The sequence below is a fragment of the Protopterus annectens genome, chromosome 8.part0 (assembly GCF_019279795.1).
Source record: "Protopterus annectens isolate FY-2018-M chromosome 8.part0, PAN1.0, whole genome shotgun sequence".
Classification (NCBI taxonomy): domain Eukaryota; kingdom Metazoa; phylum Chordata; order Ceratodontiformes; family Protopteridae; genus Protopterus; species Protopterus annectens.
Genome location: NC_056741.1, coordinates 532,465,060 through 532,486,575, shown reverse-complemented (window position 1 = coordinate 532,486,575; position 21,516 = coordinate 532,465,060). Strand labels below are relative to the sequence as shown.

The 21,516-nt window shown below is 42.9% G+C and overlaps 1 protein-coding gene across 1 annotated transcript in view; it reads left to right on the top strand.

Annotated features, from left to right (window-relative positions):
• Positions 1 to 21,516, top strand: part of SETDB1 (SET domain bifurcated histone lysine methyltransferase 1) — a gene marked incomplete in the record, with an annotated part of 3,089,600 nt that overhangs the window by 2,349,781 nt on the left and 718,303 nt on the right.

The window sequence follows — 21,516 nt, the reverse complement described above, 5'->3', positions numbered from 1 at the left end:
TGGGGGTATGTAGAGGACACCCAGCTTAGGATGTTTTCTATGGTGCTAATATTATTACCAGGTGGGAGGTAGATGCAGATAATATATAAAGATTTGTTATGGTTTATTTGAAATTTAGTGACAAGTACTTCAGCTTTACTATCTTGTGGTGGGTCAAATGGTGTAAGGTGGAGATTTGAAGTCCTTCTTTGAATAAGACTGCAACTCCACCACCCTTACTTTTTATACGGTCTAGTCTTAGTATATTGTATCCTTGGGGAATGATTTCATTGTCTTTGGTCTTTGGCTTTAACCATGTTTCTGCTAGATAGAGGATGTCAAAGCTATGGGTATCTAGAAGGGCATGAAGTTGGATTACTTTGTTATTAACACTTCGGATATTTAGATGTCCTATTAGCAAAGAGTTGGGGTGTTTGGGTTGGGTAATCAGGGAAGGTGGATTTGTAGGGCCAGGGTTTGGGTATATGTCACCATCTTTATCAGTTCAGTGCACTTCCCTTTGGATTATCTACTGCGCACAGGGTATTCACAAAGTGTCTATCTCCAGCCATTGCATTTTGCTGGCAGAGAAATATTCAAAAGTACCCATACCAGGCAAAAGGCCAGGACATGCTATTAAAACATCTGGCATTTGTAAAGAAACTTCTGACTTCGCTGGGGTACACCATAAACGAAAAGAAATCTCATCTAGTACTCTGCCAGCAGTTTGTATTCTTGGGAGCAAGTGTGAACACAACTTCCCAGATGGCTTACCTCATGCCAGTGAAACAAGTTTATTTGACAGCCTACTTCAAACTACTGGCCACAAAGACCCAGCTATCTGCAAGGAAAATCCTGCAAGCCCTGGGGTTCATGCCCTCTTGCATTCTACTAATTCAGTATGCAAGACTGCATATGAGGAAACTACAATGGTATCTAAAAAGCCTATGGTGTCAACATTCTCAGGACGTGAAATTAATGATTTCTATCATTGCCTGTATAAAGACAGAGTTCCTTTGGTGGGCAGAGGCCTGCCACCTCAACAAGGGGCTCCCTTTCAGTCTACCCCCTGCATCCCAAACCCTGACTACAGATGCATCAGACTATGCATGGGGGGGGGCTCACTTGGCAGGGCGGTGCATTCATGGCAAATGGAACCCGAGTCAGATGCACCTGCATATCAGCCAAAAAGAAATGTTAGCTGTACAGAATTCCCTGACAGCCTTCAAAGACCACATCCTTCCTGGACAATTATTGGTAAAGACAGACAACACCACAGTTATGTGGTACATAAACAAGGAGGGGGGAACGCACTTGTACACCCTCTGCAGACTAGTCATGGCTCTGTGGAGCACAGCCTTGAGCTACTAAGTGCACCTACAAGCTCAATTCCTGCCAGGCAAGCTAAATTCACTGACAGACCTAAGCAGAAATCTCATGGGCCCACACAAATGGAAACTGGAACCAAAAATGTTCAACCTCTTGAGGAACAAATGGGAGACTCCAGAGATAGACCTGTTTGCCTCCCCTCAGAACTACCAGTTGGACAAATTCTGCACAAGGACTCCCCACAGACAAGCTTGGAAAATGTATGCCCTGTCCTTTACCTGGGAAAGCCTCTCAATCTATGCTTTTCCCCCTCTGCCTCTCCTCTCGAAGGTTCTGCTAAAGATCAAACAGGACAAACCAAGGACAATATTGATTGCACCAGACTGGCCTTGCCAGCACTGGTACCCCCTCTTGCGCAGTATGATACTGCTGGATCCATGGCACCTACCTTAGTTACCTTCCCTGCTGTCCCAGTAGGCGGGCCAGATTCTGCACCCTCAGCTTCAAACCCTGAACCTTGCAGCCTGGCTAATTCCTTGAGTTCTCCAATAGCATCCCCTCAGTAAGCAGGTGCTAGATGTCATTCTGGAAGCAAGGAGGCCTAGTACTAAAAAATCATATGCTGAAAAGTGGAAAAGATACTGTTCCTGGAGCCAGACTCGTGGGATGGGCACTATGTTGCCCAGCTTACCTCATATTCTTCAGTACTTAACAGAAATGCTTCACAAAGGCCTAGCCTTCTCGTCAATTAAAATTCATGCCTCTGCCATTTCAGCACATTATAATACTGAACCACCCCTCTTCTCTCACCCCATGTTAAAGCAATTCCTCAGAGGGGCTAAAATTTTAAGACCCCCTCCAGACGAGCCCCTACTCCAGCCTTGGACCTTAACTTTGTATTGGAAAAGCTCACTCTCCCTCCATTTGAACCAGCTGCATTTGCAGAGTTGAAATTCCTTTCTTGACAAACAGCCTTCCTTCTAGTCATCACTTCAGCAAGAAGAGCGTCTGAATTACAGGCAGTCATGGCAGTGGAGCCCTTCATTATCTTCTATGCAGACAGGGTTTCCCTCAGGACCAATCCTTCCTTTATGCCCAAGGTGGTGTTTAGTGTGGCCCTAAATCAGTCCATTCATTTGCCTACCTTTTTCCTGGATCCACAAAACAAAGGAGAAAGAATGCTGCACTCTTTGGACGTGCACAGACAACTTAGATTTTATTTGGACAGGACTAAGCCCCTCAGAATATCTGAACAGCTGCTAGATGGCTTTGCTGCAGGGGCAGAGGGGAAGGCCATTTCAAAGCAAACCATTTCTAAATGGATAGCCCATTGCATTAATTTCTGCTATAAGCACCATGGAAAATCTACCCCACAGAGGATTAGATCACATTCCACCAGGGCTGCATCTACCTCTACAGCCTTTATCAGAGGAGTCCCTACCAGGGACATCCTAGAAGCTGCTACATGGAGCTCTGTACATACCTTCACCAAGCATTACCACATGCCTATTTTTTCTAAATCCAGAGCTGGTTTTGCAGGGCTTAATAGCTGGCCCTAATGTTCTCTGACTTTCTCCTCCCTTCCTTAGCTTTGGGAATCAACCCAAATGTAATGACTGCAACAGTGAAACACAAAGAACATAGTACAGTTGTGTACACTTACCATAAATGTAGATGTTCGAGTGTATTCACTGTTGCAGTCCTGGTTACCCTCCCTCCAGCCCCCTGACTTCTATTGGCTCTGTCTATCCTCCTTTTTTTAAGCTTTCTGGTGTATTTGCTTTTTGTTGGAGGTGTAACATGGCATATATTTGCTTCCCATTGTGGGGGCACCTGACATCTTGGGGCAAGAAAAACTGATGTAATGGCGTCAGCTGCATGTTTTATACCCTTGACGACCTGATGTCATGGAAGAAGAGACCGCATCCAATGCAGGAATCCAAGACTATGATATTCAAGCCGGCTGAGGGCTACCTGCAGGCAGATAACCCAAATGTAATGACTGCAACAGTGAATACACTTGAACATCTACATTTATGGTAGGTGTACACAACTGTACTTTATGTTTTACTTCCTTTTTCAAAGAAGTCTAGACCAGTCAATCATGAGGTGAATTTATAAATACCTATCTAATCATCCAGTTCTCATGTAAATGAAAATCATATCATACTGCTTGATTTGTCGCAGGAGTCTGTTCCATCGGTGGAGCAAGTGCAACGTAATGAACGCCTCTCTCTAGCGTGTTTTATTTATTTGCTAATGAAAATCTATATCCCTGGTTCTGGTATGTGTGACAATGTTTGATTTGTGGTGATGCAAGATATTCAGGACCAGTGGGTCCATAATGGTACAAAAGGCAAGGCATAGATCTTCCTTCAGAAGTGTATATTGTACAGAATAAAAAGGCAAGTACTTCCAGTTTTTTGAGTACTTTAGGGTTTTTAAGTCAATGATTATCCTAGCTAGGAGCTTGTGGATGTCCTTCTATTCTCATGTTGCTGTATTCATTACAGTAGGGAGGTTGCTGCCTGCAGTGCCGACATCCGGCCAGTATACCAAACTCTTTGGTGCAGGAGGGTACATGTGACGTCCTCTGTCAGAGCCATAAACCGACGTAGGGTATAAAAGTGATGTTTGCACATACCCTCTTCAGAATTTTTCTGCTGCAGTGAATGTCTGACTCCAGTTCGCCAGTTCAGGAAGCGGATGGCAAGTTCTCAGATGACCGCTACAGATAAGTACCCTGTTGGGTTTTCCTTGTGTTTTGTTAATTGCTAAGATGTACATGTCCACTGGAAAGGGCAAGTGTGGTTGTGGGGGACAAATTCCTCACAAGGACACACACGAAAAGTTCGTATTCTGTTTAGAAGAGGCCCACCACCATACGCCTGCCCCATTTGCAAATCCTTTGTACCTAAAACTCTTCACAGCCATCTGGCCGCATTAAAACTCTACTTAGAAAATCAAAGGCTCCGGCGTTTCGCACTTGGCATGGAGGGTGGAGTAGGCACGCTTGATGAGCCGTCATGGAAGAAGGCCAAGAAAATCAGGTTGAATTCCCACGCAGCGCTTCAGGCGTCCGGAGAGATTCTTGAGGCAGATGAAAGCCCGGGATCTTTTCAGACCTCCATTTCTCAACCAGGCCTGGGAACCTCGATGGAAGCTGGGATGGCAGAAACTGAATACACCTGCTGAGGTTAATCAGTCATCAGATCCTGATGGTGGAGGAGAACCACGGCTCAGACAGTTGGAAGGCCCTACTCTTACCCTACCATCCACTCAGACGTCGGCTCCCACTCGTACTCAGCTGTCTGCCCGTATGAAGAGAAAACAAAAACTAAAACATCCTGAGCCTCAACATGCGCCTGGATGGGAAGTTTTCTCAGAGAGTCTTTTTAAGGCATTTCAGGCCTTACAGACACAACAACCACCAGCTGCTACTCCTTTAGGACCCCCTTTAGAGGTATCAGAAGAAGACTATTCCTCTTTTGAGGAATTACTAACCTATGGATCACAAATAGAGTCTCCCAAAGACTTTATTACCCCAGAGGAAGAGGATTCCATCACCCTTGAGTCTCCTGGAGAAGAATTCATCTTTGGGGACACCATTTCCCTCATGAGGGAACATTTTAAGTGGCAGGCCTCGGAGGTCTCTGACACTAAGTAAAGGTACTTTGACCTTCTGCAAATAGAACCACCCCCCCCCCCTCTGGTGTGGCCCCCTTTGCTTCCTGCCTTCCACGATGCCTTCTTGGCCGATTCACAACCCCCAGCTTCTAAACATCCTGACTGTTTTTTCAAGGTCCCTCAGGGCACCCAATTCCTATACAACCCCCCCCCCCCCCCAGCAGACCCAGTAGTTATTGCAGTCTTTGCTGATAAAACATCCAGTCAGTTACCTTCTGCTGCTCTCTAACCTACTGATAAAGACAGCAAGTTCATGGACAGACTAGGGAAGAAAGTATATACCTCCTCTACTCTGGCTATAAGAGCTCTCAACTAGCAAACACACGTGGCTAGGTATGCCTTGGACACCATTTCCAAGGCTTCTACCCTCCTCTCTTAGGTTCCTGATTCATCAGTAAAAACCCAACTTAACACACTACTTTCCACAGCATCACAGGTGACTAGGCACTCCAAGTGCAGTTATGGTGCTGTGGAAGCCTCTTCAAAATCTGCTGCATCAGGTTCAGTGCTGAGGTGATATTTCTGGGTTAGATTCCGGCCACTTCCTTTGGATGTGCAAACTAAACTGCTAGATGCCCCACTGGACAATAAAGCCATATTTGGACAGACTTCAGCAGAACTTCTTAAATCACTTCAAGAAAAGGGAAAAGAACTTCAAAACCTAAAACATTTGCTGGTGTCCCCTATCCTCAGATATGACAGAAACTACCCACAAAGAGCTTCCTCCCACCCAGCACCTCAGCCAAAGGGATGTAGGCAACCTTGGAAAAGCTCTACTCCCAGGTTTCCTTCCACCCCTTCAACCACCCCCTTTCGGAGTCAGTCTGACCAAACCAGACCACATCCACTTTGACTTACAACTACTAAGCCCAAACACCCCCCACACACACACACACACACACACATCCCTTTGGCTCACCCTCTCCCTAGCCTTCTGGTGGAAAATCACAACAGAAAACTGGGTCCTCTCCATCATTCAGAGGGTCACTTTATGACTTGGTGGATGTTACCCCCTCTCCAGGGAATTACTCAACCTCCAGCAAACCAAGCTCACCCCCCCCCCCCAATCATTCAACAGTTGCTAGCTTAGGGCACCAAAGGCCAGTTACCTTCCCCCCAAAGAAACGAAGGTTTTTACTCCAGAAATTTCTTGGCACCAAGAAAAGATGGTCCATGGAAACCAATTCTGGATTTATCTTTTCTAAACCTATTCCTTAAGACACCCAGTTTCAAAATAATTACCTTACCTTTGCTCCTACCACTTATACCAACACAGGCTTTCATGGTAGCTCTGGATTTGAAGAATGCCTACCTCCACATTCCTCTACACCCAGATTACAGGAAATTCCTACACTTTGCAGTAGGTTCCTGGCATTTTCTGTTAGTTGCATTGCCCTTTGGACTCTCCCCTGCTCCTCGAGTGTACACAGTGTGTCTAGCACCCTTCATTGCTCACTGCAGAACACAGGGTATACAAATATACCCATATCTAGACAACCTGTTAATTCTTTATCAGGCCCACCAAGTCCTTCTGTGCCATCTACACCCTGACTCAGTTAGGGTTTACTATAAACAACAAAAAGTCTCATCTGAACCCCACTCAAGACCTGGTTTTCTTGGGATGCAGGATCAGAACAGACCAAATGAAGGCCTTTATTCCAGACCAAAGGATCTTAGACCTTTGCCTCTACTTCAGCAAACTAATCACCCTCACCTCCTTGCCAGCATGAGAATTCCTAAGGATGTTAGGCCACATGTCATCCCTAATACCCATGTTGCCCCTGGCAAGACTCCACATGAGAAAAATCCAGTGGATTCTGGAGAACTTATGGAGCCAACACTCCCATCCCCTGGACATCCCCCCCCCTTCTCCTACTTCAGTGTCTGGCCCCCCTACAACAAGTCTCTACAGACGGATCAGACATGGAATGGGGTGCAGTGCTACTACACAACCAGAGGCAATTCACTGTTTAGGGAAAATGCTTCACACTAAGACAAAAGGACCATATCAACATCAAGGAAATGAGGGTACTCCTCCTTCCCCTGCAAACATTCAAGTCAGCTCTATGCCCAGGAACCCTGAAAGTGATCACGGACAATATGTCTGTCCTGTGGTACATAAACAAAAGGGGAGGGGACAAGATCCTACCCTCTTTGCAGCCTAGCCACCCAGATATGGACCCTAGCATTATCACTCCAGATTCATCTGATAGCAGTGTACATTCCCTCTATACAGAGAATGTTATGGCAGATTCACTCAGCATAACTTCAGCTCCCTCTCACGAATGCATGCTTCACAGAGAGGTATTCCTAGATCTTATCCACAGGTGGGGTATTCCGTAAGTAGATCTTTTTGCCTCCTCCCGACCCAGAACAAACAAGATGCCCAGGTTTTGCACAAGGGACCCACATCCTTAAGCCTGGAAATTGGATGCCTTCTCCTTTCCTTGGGAGGGAGTGTATCTCTATGCCTTCCCACCCTTCACACTGATTCAGAAAGTCCTCCTGAAAATCCAGAGGGACAAACCCAAAATCCTGTTGGTGACCCCTTTTGGCAAAGACAGCATTGGTTTCCCCTTCTCTATCTATTAGCCAAGGGCAATCATCACAGGTTACCCCACCAAATAGACTTGCTCACACAGGACAGGGGATCCCTACTACACCCTCAGGTGAACAATCTAAAATTGACCTTATGGGTGATAGGGTTTTAATCCCCTTTAGACACCTGTACTCTGAGGACATGCTCAATATTTTGCAGACCACCAGAAAACCCAGTACCAGCAGAAATTATGCATCTAAATGGAAGAGATTCTCCAGGTGGTATTAGGAAAAAACAAGACCTTATGGCTATTCCTGTACCCTTGGTCCTATTTGTGTGAGCTCCTTCACTCAGGACTAATGTATTCTTCAGTTAAAGTCCATTTATCTGCCATATCGTGCTTGTCTGCCCATGCTACCGCCTCTGGCTTGTAGATTGGAGGTCAAGCTTTTCCTGGAAGGGGTACTTCATATTAGACCCCCCCCAACCGAAAGCCTATACCTCCCTTGGGACTTGAACTTTGTACTAGCAAAACTTGCATTGCAACCTTTTGAACCAGCACATTGTGTCCCTAAAAGTGTGTACCCTGAAAACAGTTCTGCTAGTGGCTCTTACTTCCACCAGGAGGGTATCAGAGATACAAGCCCTTATGGCTACTCCTCCTTACCTTATTTTCTACAAGGACAGAGTTGCCCTCAGGACTAAACCCTCCTTCATGCCTAAGGGGGTTAATAAACTCTCATTAAACCAAGCCATTAACCTAGCTGTTTTTTTACCCTCACCCTCAAAATCCCTCAGAGAGGACTTTTTATTCTCTAGATTTTCACAGACAACTGAGGTACTACTTAGACAAAACCAAGCCTATTAGAAAGTCTGACCAGCTGTTCATCTCCTTCCACTCTAGGGCAGGCATTCTCCAAACAGACCATTTCTGCGTGGCTCTCTAAATCCATTGGCATATGCTATTCCTGTCATGGAAAAATTTTACATGGACATGTCAAATCCCACTCAACCAGGGCAGCTGCTTCCACAGCTGCCTTTTTCCAAGGAGTTGATTACGCCTCAATTTTAGAAGCTGATATTTGGGCTTCAGTGCACAACTTTACAAACATTACAAACTGGACCTAGCTTCCAGAGCTAGAACTGGGTTTGCCAGATCTATTCTTCAGGGTCTTATTGACCAGGGACTCCAATCCCCCACCCAGACTCATACCTAAAGCTTTGGTACTTTCCCTACTGTAATGAATACTGCAACATGAGAATAGAAAGACACAGAGAAGTTATGTAAGAACTTACCATAAACTTAGATGTCCTTCTCTTCCATGTTGCAGTATTCAGTCCCTCCCTCCTACCCCCTTTAGTTTACCTTTCTAATGTACTTTTACTTACTTGTGGGGACATAGTCACCCACTCTCAACTTCTCCACTACACACAGCCTACCAAGTACCCTATGGTCTAGGCTATATGTGAGTCTCAAGGATCTCCCAGTTATGACCCTCTTTTTACCTCCAGGAGTACTGCTGTATGTGACTGTCCATTCTGAATAGGGTATATGTAGACGTCACTTTTGTACTCTACGTCGGTTTAAGGCTCTGACATCACACTTACCCTCTTGCAACAAAGACTTTGTTTTACTGACCGGATGTCAGCAACCTCCCTACTGTAAAGAATACTACAACATGGAAGAGAAGGACATCTAAGGTTATGTTAAGTTTTTACACAACTTTTCTGTCTTTCTAGTTTGAAATATCCAGTGAGGTATATCCAAAAGGGGACATTGTGTTCAATCTTCTTCTTCTTCTTCTTTCAGCTTTTTCCCGGTTAGGAGTCGCCACAGTGTATAACCTGTCCGCTCGTGATTGGCAGTGGAGTTTTACGGTGTCGAGTTGCCAGCCCGGTGCCCAACCTTCCACAGAAGGCACACACACGCACACTCACACCTAGGGCCAATTTAGAGTGACCAATCCACCTACAGCTGTCTTTAGGATGTGGGAGGAAACCGGAGCACCTGGAGGAAACCCACGCGACCACAGGGAGGACATGCAGACTCTGCACAGAAGGCACCCCAGCCGAGGATTGAACCGGGGGACCTCTTGCTGTAAGGTGGCAACGCTAACCACTGCACCACCGCGGCTGCCCTTTGGCCTAATTAATGCTTTTCAGAAGTACAAATTACATTACAGTACAAAGTACATTAATGCTTTTCAGAAGGCCAAAACAAAAAGCGTGTGGCTAACAAAGTTTGCAGATGACTGCAAGCTGGGCATGATCATTGAATATTCTGTTGACTGTCACCCTTCAGGAAGGTCTTACTCAAACCAACAATTAAAGCCAAGGCCACGGGCTAAAGTTAAATGCTAAAAAGTGCATCATCATCCAGTTCGGCAAGGGATATGTCCCTGCAAAGTAACAAAGTAACACCACCACCTTAAGTACCAAATCATTGGTAAGAGATCTGGGTGCACAGGTTGACAGCAACTTCTCGTTTGACCATCATGTTTCTACAATTGTAAGGAAAGCCTTTTACATTGCCCATCTCATCAATAAGAGCATTGCCTCCAGAAAAAGAGGTTATAACCCCCTGTCTTCTTCTTCTTTCGGCTGTTCCCTTTAGGGGTCGCCATAGCAGATCAACTGTTTCCATTTCTTCCTGTCCTCTGCATCTTGCTGTGTCACACCAACCACCTGCATGTCCGCTCTCACCACATCCATAAACCTTATCTTAGGCCTTCCTCTTTTCCTGTTACCTGGCAGCTTCATCCTTAGCATCTTTTTCCCAATATACTCTGCATCCCTCCTTAGCACATGTCCAAACCAACATAATCTTGCCTCTCTGGCTTTGTCTCCAAACCTTCCAACCTGGGCTGACCCTCTAGTATATTGTCAGTGCCACTGTCTCCAACCCGTATAACATAGCTGGTCTCACTACCCTCTTGTAGACCTTCCCTTTCACTCTTACTGGTACTCGTCTGTCACAAATCACTCCTGACACTCTTCTCCACCTACTCCATCCTGCCTGTACTCTCTTCTTCACCTCTCTTCCACACTCACCATTACTCTGAACTGTTGATCCCAAGTACTTAAACTCATTCACCTTCGCCACCTTTACTCCCTGCATCTTCACCATTCCTCTGTCCTCCCTCTCATTCACACACATATATTCTGTCTTAGTCCTGCTGACCTTCATTCCTCTTCTCTCTAGAGCATATCTCCACCTCTCCAGGGTCTCCTCCACCTGTTCCTACTCTCACTACAGATCACAATGTCATCTGCAAACATCATAGTCTAACCCCCTGTACTACTCCCTTATTAGAGCAGTTTTAGAATTCAATACACCCTTTTTGGTATGCACCTTGCCAGGCACCTCCAACAGTTGGAGAGAACTCAGAGGTACCTTACAGAGAAAATTCAAGGTGTCCAACACCTGTTATATACTGATAGACTAAAATCCCTGTCATTATACTCACTGTCTTATAGACTACTCAGGGGTGACCTCTGCCTAGCCTATAAGGCAACCGCGAACCCTGCCCTGATGGAAATGCTACACTTTAGCAAGACAAATGGTACTCGCCACACCCGCTCTCGCAACCTCAACATGAGAAGCGATATTAACAGGACCTGCTGGAAAGACAGGTTAATCTCCCAAAGGCTCCTCCTACTCTATAATAAGCTTCCAATCCTAGTAAAACAGAGTCCTTCACTGACCCTTTAAAAGCGTAATCTGAATAATTAGATGGGGAATCACAAATTCACCCCTGGAGTTTTACCTGCATCCCTTCTGGACAGGGGCTGCAGGTGTTGAATCAGGTCTACTAATAGTACCATTAAAAGAGGGAGAAAAAAATGCCTAGGCTTGAAAGGACCTCAGGGCCATTAGCCTAGTAATCTGCTATGATCCTATGGAATATAAGAGGACAGTGAACACTTTAGATCTGGAGGATATTACTTTGTCAATTAACTGTGCTAAGTTGAAGGACTTTGACTACTAACAACATGATGATCAGAGGAGAGGGAAATTATCAACCTAAATTCCAAGGTCTTTAACACCATTCTCATTTTGGAGTAGAGTGTTGTATATGTTGTATTCTTTTGAGGAGGATTTTTTTCTACCAGATGTGATTATATTGCACTTTTTATCATTTAATTTGAGTCCATTTTAGTATACCTGGTATTTACAAGTATAAATTCTTGCTGAAAGGCTTTGGTGTCAGAGAGGGATTTGACAATGGCTCTCTGTTTGCAATCTGCAGACTTGGTTAGCCAGATGTCTTAATTTATGGTCTCAAAAGTAAATGCAAGACAAAAGAGGTGGCAACAGTGAGTCATGTGGGCCATCACTGGCCACCTTCATACTCTTAAGTCATCAGCTGCCAGCAGTGTGTTATTTCTTTCTTTTAGCGAATTTGCTATCCATCTTATTACATAGGGATCAATTTATAGTACATTAAGTTTATTAGCTGTGCTTGTATGGGGATGGTGTCAGATGCCTTGAAAAAGTTAAGGCACTCTGCATGGACAGCATTACCCTTTCAAAGAAGTGAATCAGATTAATTAGACAGAATCTACCCTTGGCAAAGCCAAACTGTGATGATATTTTCACTGTCGTAGTTTATCAGGTCAGTTGTAATATGTTTTATGGCTTTAAGACTAATGGGCCTACTGTTGACAGAGTCAGTGGTGGGGCTACCCTTGTGAAGTGGCATCACTGTTGCTGGTCACCAAACCTGAAGGACTAAGCCACTGGCTAAACTCAGCTTAAATAGTTTTAAGGAGTGGCTGTACAAGGGCTTGTTTAGCCACTGTTTATTAAACAGCTAGGTATGTTGTCCAGTCCCATTGAGGAAGCATTTTTAGTTTTGGAAAGTATCTTTACTAGATGTTCTTTAGTGATCACGGGGAGCTTGAGAGATTCAGTAATAAATTAGCCTTGAATAGTGGTCTCTGGAGTAAAATTCATACTGAATTTGTTTGCTACTTTAGTGATAAGTACCTACTACATCAATGTAGATAGTGCCATTATGAACAAGTCCAAAGCACCGTTGAGTGTTATTTCTTAGGTTTCTAATGTAGCTAAAGAAGGATTTGTAATTGTCTTTAGCTTCGGATGCTAACCTAAGTTCATGGGCTGCTTTTGTAGACCTAATAGTATTTTTCAAGTTTTCAGTCAATTTTCTGGTGTTATCCTTGATATTGAAGGTGTTTTGATCTGCTGTATACATTGGATTTTTTTCCTTTATTGTAGAGTTTATTTATGTTGGTGCACTTTCAGGATGGCTTGTTTTTAAATATCTGTCTATAATTTTAGATCTTGTTGGGACTGTCAGTTTTATACATTTGTCTAAATGGACATATAGAATTCCTTTGTGAAGCTACCTGCTGTGGCAGTGTCTAGTGATACTGCTAGAAGTGAATTTTGAAACTTCATCATTGAATTTAATGAGAGTAGTACATTTGAAATCCAAGAAATCTGTGATATTGTTTTAATGGGTTTAGAGATTTCGGAGGTGAAGGTAACTAGTTTATGATCTGACTTAATCTGGAAAGGAGATACCAGGAGAATAATACACTAAGAAGCTATATTCATAAGGACCAGGTCAAGAGTATTATATCCTGTATTAGGTTTAACAAGCTGGGCCTGGCAGGTTTTTATTAAGTCTTAGAACATATTTACTGCGTAGTAAGTTTAAAAATAAATACAATTGTGTGAAGAAAAAGAAGTAAAATATTTAGGAATAAAAATCTATCAAGATGTGAGTAAGATTAATGAAAATAATTTTGAAAAAAAAAGTGATGTTCTTCGTCTTCCATTGCTGCAGTCCTGACTATTGGGTATAGTCCGCGTCCAGTCGGCCCGAATACCAGAGTATAAGGCTGACGTCGGTCAGGGCGCGCATGACCGGCGCCATATGCCCAGTCTTTTTTGGCGCATGGTCCGATGCAGAAGCAGTTTTGCGAGTGCAGGTTGGCGTTCTGAAATATTTCCGAAACCGGAGTTTCAGACCGAAACAGAGTTGGCTAAGGGAACATTTTGGTTTTTCTTGCCTCAGTATTTTACCGGATGTCAGAAAAAGTGAATAACTGTATTTCTTGTGGGAAACAGATACCTCATAGGGATTACCATACCTTGTGTATACCTTGTTTAGGGCCTGAGCACGACGTTGTTGGTTGCCGCTCTTGTGCTAGGTTTAACAAACGCACTATTAAGAGGAGGTTAGACTGTGCCAGGTTAGTGTTTGGGAAGCGTTGCAATTATAAAATGCCGTCGGATGCTCCGACGCAAAAGCGCAAGGACAAAACAGTGAAGCCCAGGGTTGATGAACCGGCAGTCCCGGACGTCGGTTCTTTAGAGGGCTCAGTGGAGCCAGAGATTTTGCCAGGAGTTTCCATGGAGTCTCAGGCAGAAACTTTACTATTACAGGATGTGCCTTCTCAGGAGGTAGGCCAGGCTGAGGGGGCTTCTCAGGTAACTGTTCTTCCCTCTCTTCCCAAGGTAGTTAGAGCCTCTCCTTCTGTTGCCAAAATTTCTTTGAGAGGTAGGCCTAGTTCAGCTTCAGTGGGGGCTTCTCCTAGCATTTCGGGTTCTGTACCTAAGAAACATATGCTTAAAATGGCAGAAGATTTGATTACTATGATTAGAGGTTCTATGCCCCGCCTGATAAGAGGCCTAGGGTGGAACCGAGTTTGATAGTTTTGAACAGTGTTCAGAGGCTTCAGAGTCTTCTGGAAGACTTGCAGGAGTATCCTACTTATTCTGATTCTGATGTGGATGATTCCACTCCTACAGCTTCTCCTCCTGAGGATTTCTCATTTTCAGAGACTCTGCATTCCATGAGGGAGCACTTTAAATGGGAAGGCCAGGATTACTCTGATTCCAGGAAAAGGCTTAGGGAATTCTTGTTTTACCCCAGCATAGGCCCTTAGCTATTCCTCCTGTGTTGAATGTGGTGGAAGATGTTTTGCAGAGGCTTCCTGAATCCTGACTCTTTGCCTCCTGCTCCTGTTAAGCCTGATAGGTATTATAGGGTGCCCAAGCTCATAAGTATTTGTTTAAGAGTCCTAGGGCGGACCCAGAAACTATTTCTCAAGGGCCTAAAGGTGTTAAGGCTTCTGTGGTTAAAAATCCTGTTCCCACTGATAAAGAGGCAAGGGCCTTGGATAGGTGGGGAAAGAAAGTGTATACTTCTTCCACTCTAGCCATGAGAGCGTTGAATTGTCAGTTTCACATGCTAAAATATCAGAATTATCTCCTTTCACAATTAAAATCTAAGGTGGATGCTTTGGCGGAAGGTATTGAGTGTAAAGAGTTGCTGGACTTGGTTCATGTGTCTGAGCAAGTGGGTAAGCATTCTTTGCAATGTGGTTTTGATGCTGTACAGGCCTCCTCGAGGGTGGCTGCTACTAGTTCTGTTCTTCGCAGGCATGCCTGGTTGAAGGATCAGAATTTAGCTGAGCATGTTAAGACAAGGATTTTGGATGCTCCTTTACAGTCTGATGTGTTGTTTGGATCGCCTGTGGAAGCAGTTTTAAAGAAAATGGAGGACAAAGCTAAGTCTATGCAAACTGTTAAAGATTGTTTGCAGGTGCAGCCACCGAAGTTTAGTAGAAATTGGCCTGCTAAGGGGTGGACATATCCTGCTTATGATTTCCAGTCTAGGGGTAGGTCTAGACGTGGTAGGGGCAGGGCTCAAGGTTCTTTTAGGCCTAGAACAGGGAGTTCACCTGCTCAGACTTCTGGTGAGGGCAGGGGTCAGTCCTTTCGTAAACAGACCCAATGACCTGCTTTTTCAGCTGCCAGTAGTTTCTCGTCTGGCAGCTCCTTTGGGAGGAAGACTGTCTCTTTTCAAAGAAAATTGGGATTTAATTACTCAAGACAAATGGGTGTTGGATATCATTCACCACGGTTACAGATTTTATTTCCATACAATGCCCCCTTTCAAAGGCATGCCAGACGTTCCTCCTCCACAAAGAAAGGAGGCTCACAAACAAGTTTCTCAGTTACTCCAGATGGGGGCCATTCAGCCAGTCCCTGTATCAGAAAGGGGCCTAGGATTTTATTCTCGCCTGTTCCTAGTACCAAAGAAGGGGAACACGTGGAGACCAATTTTGGATTTATCTCTCCTCAACACTTTTCTGGACATTCCCAAGTTCAAGATGTTGACGTTACAACAGCTTTTACCTCTGCTGGGCAAAGATCACTGGATGGTAACTTTGGATCTCAAGGAAGCTTACCTTCATGTGCCTATAAGACTAAGTTGCAGGAAGTATCTGCGGTTTCGAGCTGGAAATTCTCATTATCAGTTCTCTGCATTGCCCTTTGGCTTATCTACTGCCCAGAGTATTCACAAAGGTTCTGGCTCCAGTGATAGCTTACTTCAGGCTTCAAGGAATTCAAATCTATCCTTACTTGGACGACTGCCTGATTCTGGCTCAAGAAAAGGAAGACCTTCTACAGCATCTGGAATATGTTATAGCAGTGCTAAGATGCCTAGGGTATTCTGTGAACGAAATAAAGTCCAGTCTAGTACCCTCTCAAGACATGTGCTTTCTGGGTGTGAGACTGAATACAGCAGCCCAGATGGCCTTTTTAACCCCGGACAAACAAAAGAGTCTGTCACTTTACTTCCATCAACTATCTCATCAGTCCGTGCTGACTGCAAGGTCAGTCCTTCAAGCATTAGGGTTCATGGCATCTTGTATTCTGGTGCTTCCCAATGCCAAACTGCATATGAGGAAGCTACAATGGTATCTCAAAATGTATGGACACAGCACTGCCAGGATTTGGACACTGTCATTCAAATAATACCTTGCCTTCAAAAGAATTCTTGTGGTGGGCTCAGGAATGTCACCTAAACAAGGGACTCTCTGTGACCCGCCAGATGCAAGTCAGATTTTAACGACAGATGCCTCGGACATTGCTTGGGGAGCTCATCTAAATGGAAAGTGGATACAAGACAAGTGGCCTGCCAGACTACAGCATCTACATATCAACATGAAGGAGATGTTAGCAGTCCAATTTGCATTAATGGCTTTCAAGGAGTTACTTCTTCCAGGGCAGGTGTTGATTCTAACAGACAACACAACTGTCATGTGGTACATCAACAAGCAAGGGGAACACATTCTTATCCTCTATGCAGGCAAGCAATGATTTTATGGGAGACTGCGCTCAGCTTGCAACTAACTCTTCAGGCAAGGTTTCTGCCAGGAGCACAGAACTCCTTAGCAGATGTGTTAAGCAGACAAATCATGGATCCCCACGAGTGGAAACTGGATCTTCATGTATTTCAGAAATTGACAGTGTCATGGGGAACTCCAGACATAGATCTGTTCGCTTCTCCACTAAACCACCAGCTGCCAAAGTATTGCACAAAGGGGTTTCATCACACAGCTTGGAAAGTGGATGCTCTGTCTTTCAGTTGGAAAAACCTTCATGTGTATGCCTTTCCACCTCTGCCTCTTCTTCCAAAGGTACTATTAAAGGTCAGACAAGACAGGCCAAGGATGATTTTGATAGCTCCAGATTGGCCTCGCAACACTGGTACCCACTATTACGGAGTCTGGTAACGAAGCCTCCATGGCCTTTACCTCTGATTCCTCATCTGTTATCTCAGAAGGACGGTCATCTGCTCAATGTCAAGCTTCACTCTCTTCATCTAACAGCCTGGCATATTCTGTGTTGAAACACAGCAGGTCTCAACTTCCTCAACAAGTTTTAAATGTGATTATGGAAGCTAGAAGACCTAGTACAAGGAGAGTGTAAAATGGAAGAGATTTTTATTTTGGAGTACAGCAAAGAATTTGGAGATTTCTGAGCCTAATTTGAGTGTGGCTCTTCAATATCTTACTGAGTTATTGGACAAAGGTTTGTCCTTCTCTTCCATTAAGATTCATGCTGCAGCAATTTCAGCTCACTATGATTGTGACCCACCTTTGTTTTCGCATCCTTTGTTCAAGCAGTTTCTTAGAGGGGCAAAGAATATAAGACCCCCACGTAGAGCTCCTACTCCTGCTTGGGATCTCAATTTTGTGTTGGAAAAACTTACTCTACAACCTTTTGAGCCTGCAGCTACTGCTGAATTGAAATACTTGTCTTGGAAGACTGCTTTTCTGTTGGCTATTACTTCTGCAAGAAGGGTGTCTGAGTTGCAGGCCCTTATGGCAGTAGAACCCTTTTTGATTTTCCATAAGGATAGGGTATGATTACGTACTAATCCTTCCTTTATGCCTAAGGTGGTTTCTAGTGTGGCTTTAAACCAAACTATTCATTTGCCTACGTTTTATGCAGACCCTCAAAATAAAGGGGAAAAGATTTTGCACACTTTAGACGTACACAGGCAATTGCGTTATTATTTAAGCAGAACTAAGGATTTTAGGCAGTCTCAGCAGTTGTTTGTTTCTTTTGCTTTGAGTTCACAGGGCAAGCCTGTGTCAAAACAAACTATTTCTAGGTGGATTGGCTTTTGCATTGCATTTTGTTATTCCCATCATGGCAAGGAGATTCCAGCTGGGATTAGGCCTCATTCCACTAGGGCTACTGCCACTTCAACAGCATTTCTAAGGGGGGTGGCAACTAAGGATATTTTGGAAGCAGCTACTTGGAGTTCAGTACATACTTTCTCTAAGCATTATCACCTTCCTATCTACTCTAAGTCTAGGGCTGGTTTTGCCACAGCTGTTTTGCAAGGCATGTTGTCAGCCCCTACTTCTTTATGATTTGCCAGCCTCCCTTACCTCTGCTTTGGGATTCTACCCAATAGTCAGGACTGCAGCAATGGAAGACGAAGAACATAGTACAGTTTTGTACCTACCATAAATGTAGATGTTCGAGGATTCCATTGCTGCAGTCCAATTTACCCTCCCTCCTTCCCTCTGAGTTTAGGGGTGGTTGTGTAGGTGAGTTTACATGCTTATATTTTTGTATATATTCTTGTATATATTGTACATGTTTTTGGTGCAGGTATTTTGGGACTTGTCTTTTTAGGGTCTTCTGACATCTGGGGCAAGAAAAGACTGAGGATATGACGTCGGTCATGCGCATTAGTACCCTGACGTACTGACGTCAGTCTAATGCGCCCTGACCGACGTCAGCCTTATACTCTGGTATTCGGGCCGACTGGACGCGGACTATACCCAATAGTCAGGACTGCAGCAATGGAATCCTCGAACATCTACATTTATGGTAGGTACAAAACTGTACTTTACTACTTAAAAAATGTAATGATTTTTTTTTACTTTTGATGATAGGTGTTGGATTCATTAGCTTTAATACCTGATAAAAAAAAAACTTTTAAACAAAATGGAAAAAAAAATGTTAACTTTATTCTTATGGTATCCTAAAAAGCCAAGAATTGCTTATATAAATCGTGCAAGATTATCTAGGTAGGTGGTATTGTCTTCCCAGATGCAGAATCTTATTCTCTTGCTACAAGTTTTAACTCTATTATACGCTGGATAAACTCAGCTTTAATTAGTCAATGGTAAACCATTCAGGAGCAAATTATACTAAATTCAAAAAAGTTTATAAAATACGAGAAATCAGAAATATGTAGCAATCCTTTCATGTGGTTAATAAAAGTTATCTTAGAAGAAAATGTATTTCTGTTTGTAGACACTGCACATATGAAACCAATTCTTAAAACAGTCAAGAAATATGTTTTTAAAACTCCATTAATAACAGAATGGAATTTTTTGTACTTTCCCATTACACATACTTCTAGATTTAAGGAAACTCAGAGCAATGTTAAAAAATGATTTTACTAAAAAAGGAATGGATTAGTATTATGGTCTGATTACTTTGAAAAAAGAAAAGCTAAATCATCAGAATATTTAATGAAAGATTATAAGTTGGATGAATCTGTTAACCGGTTAATATCCCTCAGTAAGAAATTAAATGGATTTGTAGATGACATGAATGAAGAGGAGCAGAACACTGTTTCCCTATTATATAAATATATGAATGATATAATCAAAGGTAAATTGACCTACAAAGGAAGCTTGTCCAAGTTAAACAAGTTAATTATAAGTAATAGTTTTGATGCAGAATCTGGAATGTTTTAGATAGTGGATTAAGTGACTCAATAGTTGGTAAAAATAAAACTTTGTTACTTAAATCAGTTAGTCAAACTTCTTCACGTTTTTACTGTAAAGATTTTATATGGAAATATATACAAAGAATGTTTGTTACTCCCTATAAAATCTCTGAGTTTGCTAAAATGACTTCTTCAGTTTGTTGGAGATGTAGTAAAGATGTAAAGCTGATTGGACACACATTTGTGGATTGTGGAAAAAAAATGTATATTGGGAAGAAATAAGTATTTTTTTTAAGGGGTTATGGTGTGTTAATTGTTCTTTAACTAGATCAGTAATACTAATTAATGTTTCATTTCCTATATCTGTAAAAGCCAAACAACAAAAATATTTTGGAGTCTTTGAAAGTGGCTATAAAAGTTATTACAAAAAAATTGGAAATCGAACTCATTTCCTACATTCAAAGAATTTTAAAACTTTTAACAGCACTACTATGCAAAACTGAAAAAGAAGTGATCAGAATAAGATCTATAAATCATACTAAGATTTTTAGTGGTAATGTTGCTGTTGAGGTGCCAAGACTCTTAATGTGTTAATTGTATAAGATTACCTTGATGATTCAATGTATTCCTATCATTGTATAACAGTGTGATATTGAATTTCTTCCTTTCTGTGTATATATTGTAAATATGTTAAATGAATAAAAACTTTCTTTAAGAAAAGTCTTAGACCTTGTGAGCTAAGCTTATCCTACATTTCAAATATGGGTACTGTAGATGTTCATAATTTCCACTGCTGCAGGGAGGGATGTTTAAGCTATATGACTGGCCAACTTCCAAAACTGTCTCTCTGTCCTACACCTTAACATTGACTGCTTGACTGGTCAGCCATAGGGAGGGAAAATCAGAAGTCAGAGTGAATAATTTTCTGTATTTTCTTGCCTTTTCATGAAGAAGCATCTTGGAGGCCTCATAGGAGCAGCAGCCATCCATAAGCTTCAGTTCTGGCAGATAAGTTCCCAGTGGGCCTTCCACACAGAACATTGCCCTTAAAAAAAAAAAAAAAAAAAAGTGCTATTTATTTCACTACAGTTTTTTTAGCTGGATTGCTTCTTTAAGAAACCCTGTATGTTTCTGATATTGGAAGTTTCCTGTCAGAGGCCACTATTTTTAGCTTTGGCTGTTTTGGGTCTAATTTAGTTAGAAAATTTACTGCTTGTGTTAACAGTGTGTAAACATTTAGTGCCAGAAAGTGTTTTATTTGTGCAGGATCTAATATGGGGTGTGTTAATATTTGCATTCTCATTTTGACAACTAATTTCAGTGAGAGTGAATTGTTTGTGGTCATTGGCTGACTGGGATTGCCTGGACTGCGCCTTGGAGTAAGCACCTCATTGATTCTTTCAAGCTTTTTTTCACACTTCACATTTCACACTGAGCTAATCGGAGGAAGGGCTCTGAGCTAACTAATCTGTGATATATAACATTAAGTATCCTGTTTTTTGCTTATTTCTGAGTTATTTATAGCACTTTTATTTTACTCACTGTGTGTGAGGTATTAACTAGAATCTTTTACAATTGTTAACCATCTGGTTGGGTTTGTTTGTTCTGGTTTTTGTTTCTCACCCTCCCTCCCTATTAGTATCCTGTTTTTATACTTGGTGGCTTTGCAGTTGCCCGCCTCTACTGTAAAATTGATCTGGGACACTCCTCCCAGTCTAGTGTCATTACCTCATTCTGCCTAATCCAGGGAGAACATTTCAGAAGGCCAACTCAGTTAGCTTCTGCTCCTCCTTTCCACTTTACAAAAATAAAATTCTAAGCTGGTTTCCTGCCTTTCCTGTAAGTCGTCTAGTCCAGATACAGATGTGCTGTATCCAGGACTGTTTGTAAGCTTCTGAGCCCCCAAACCTTTCTGTGTTGGGGGGAAGCCTTCTAGCTTAATTTTGTTTCTTAGAA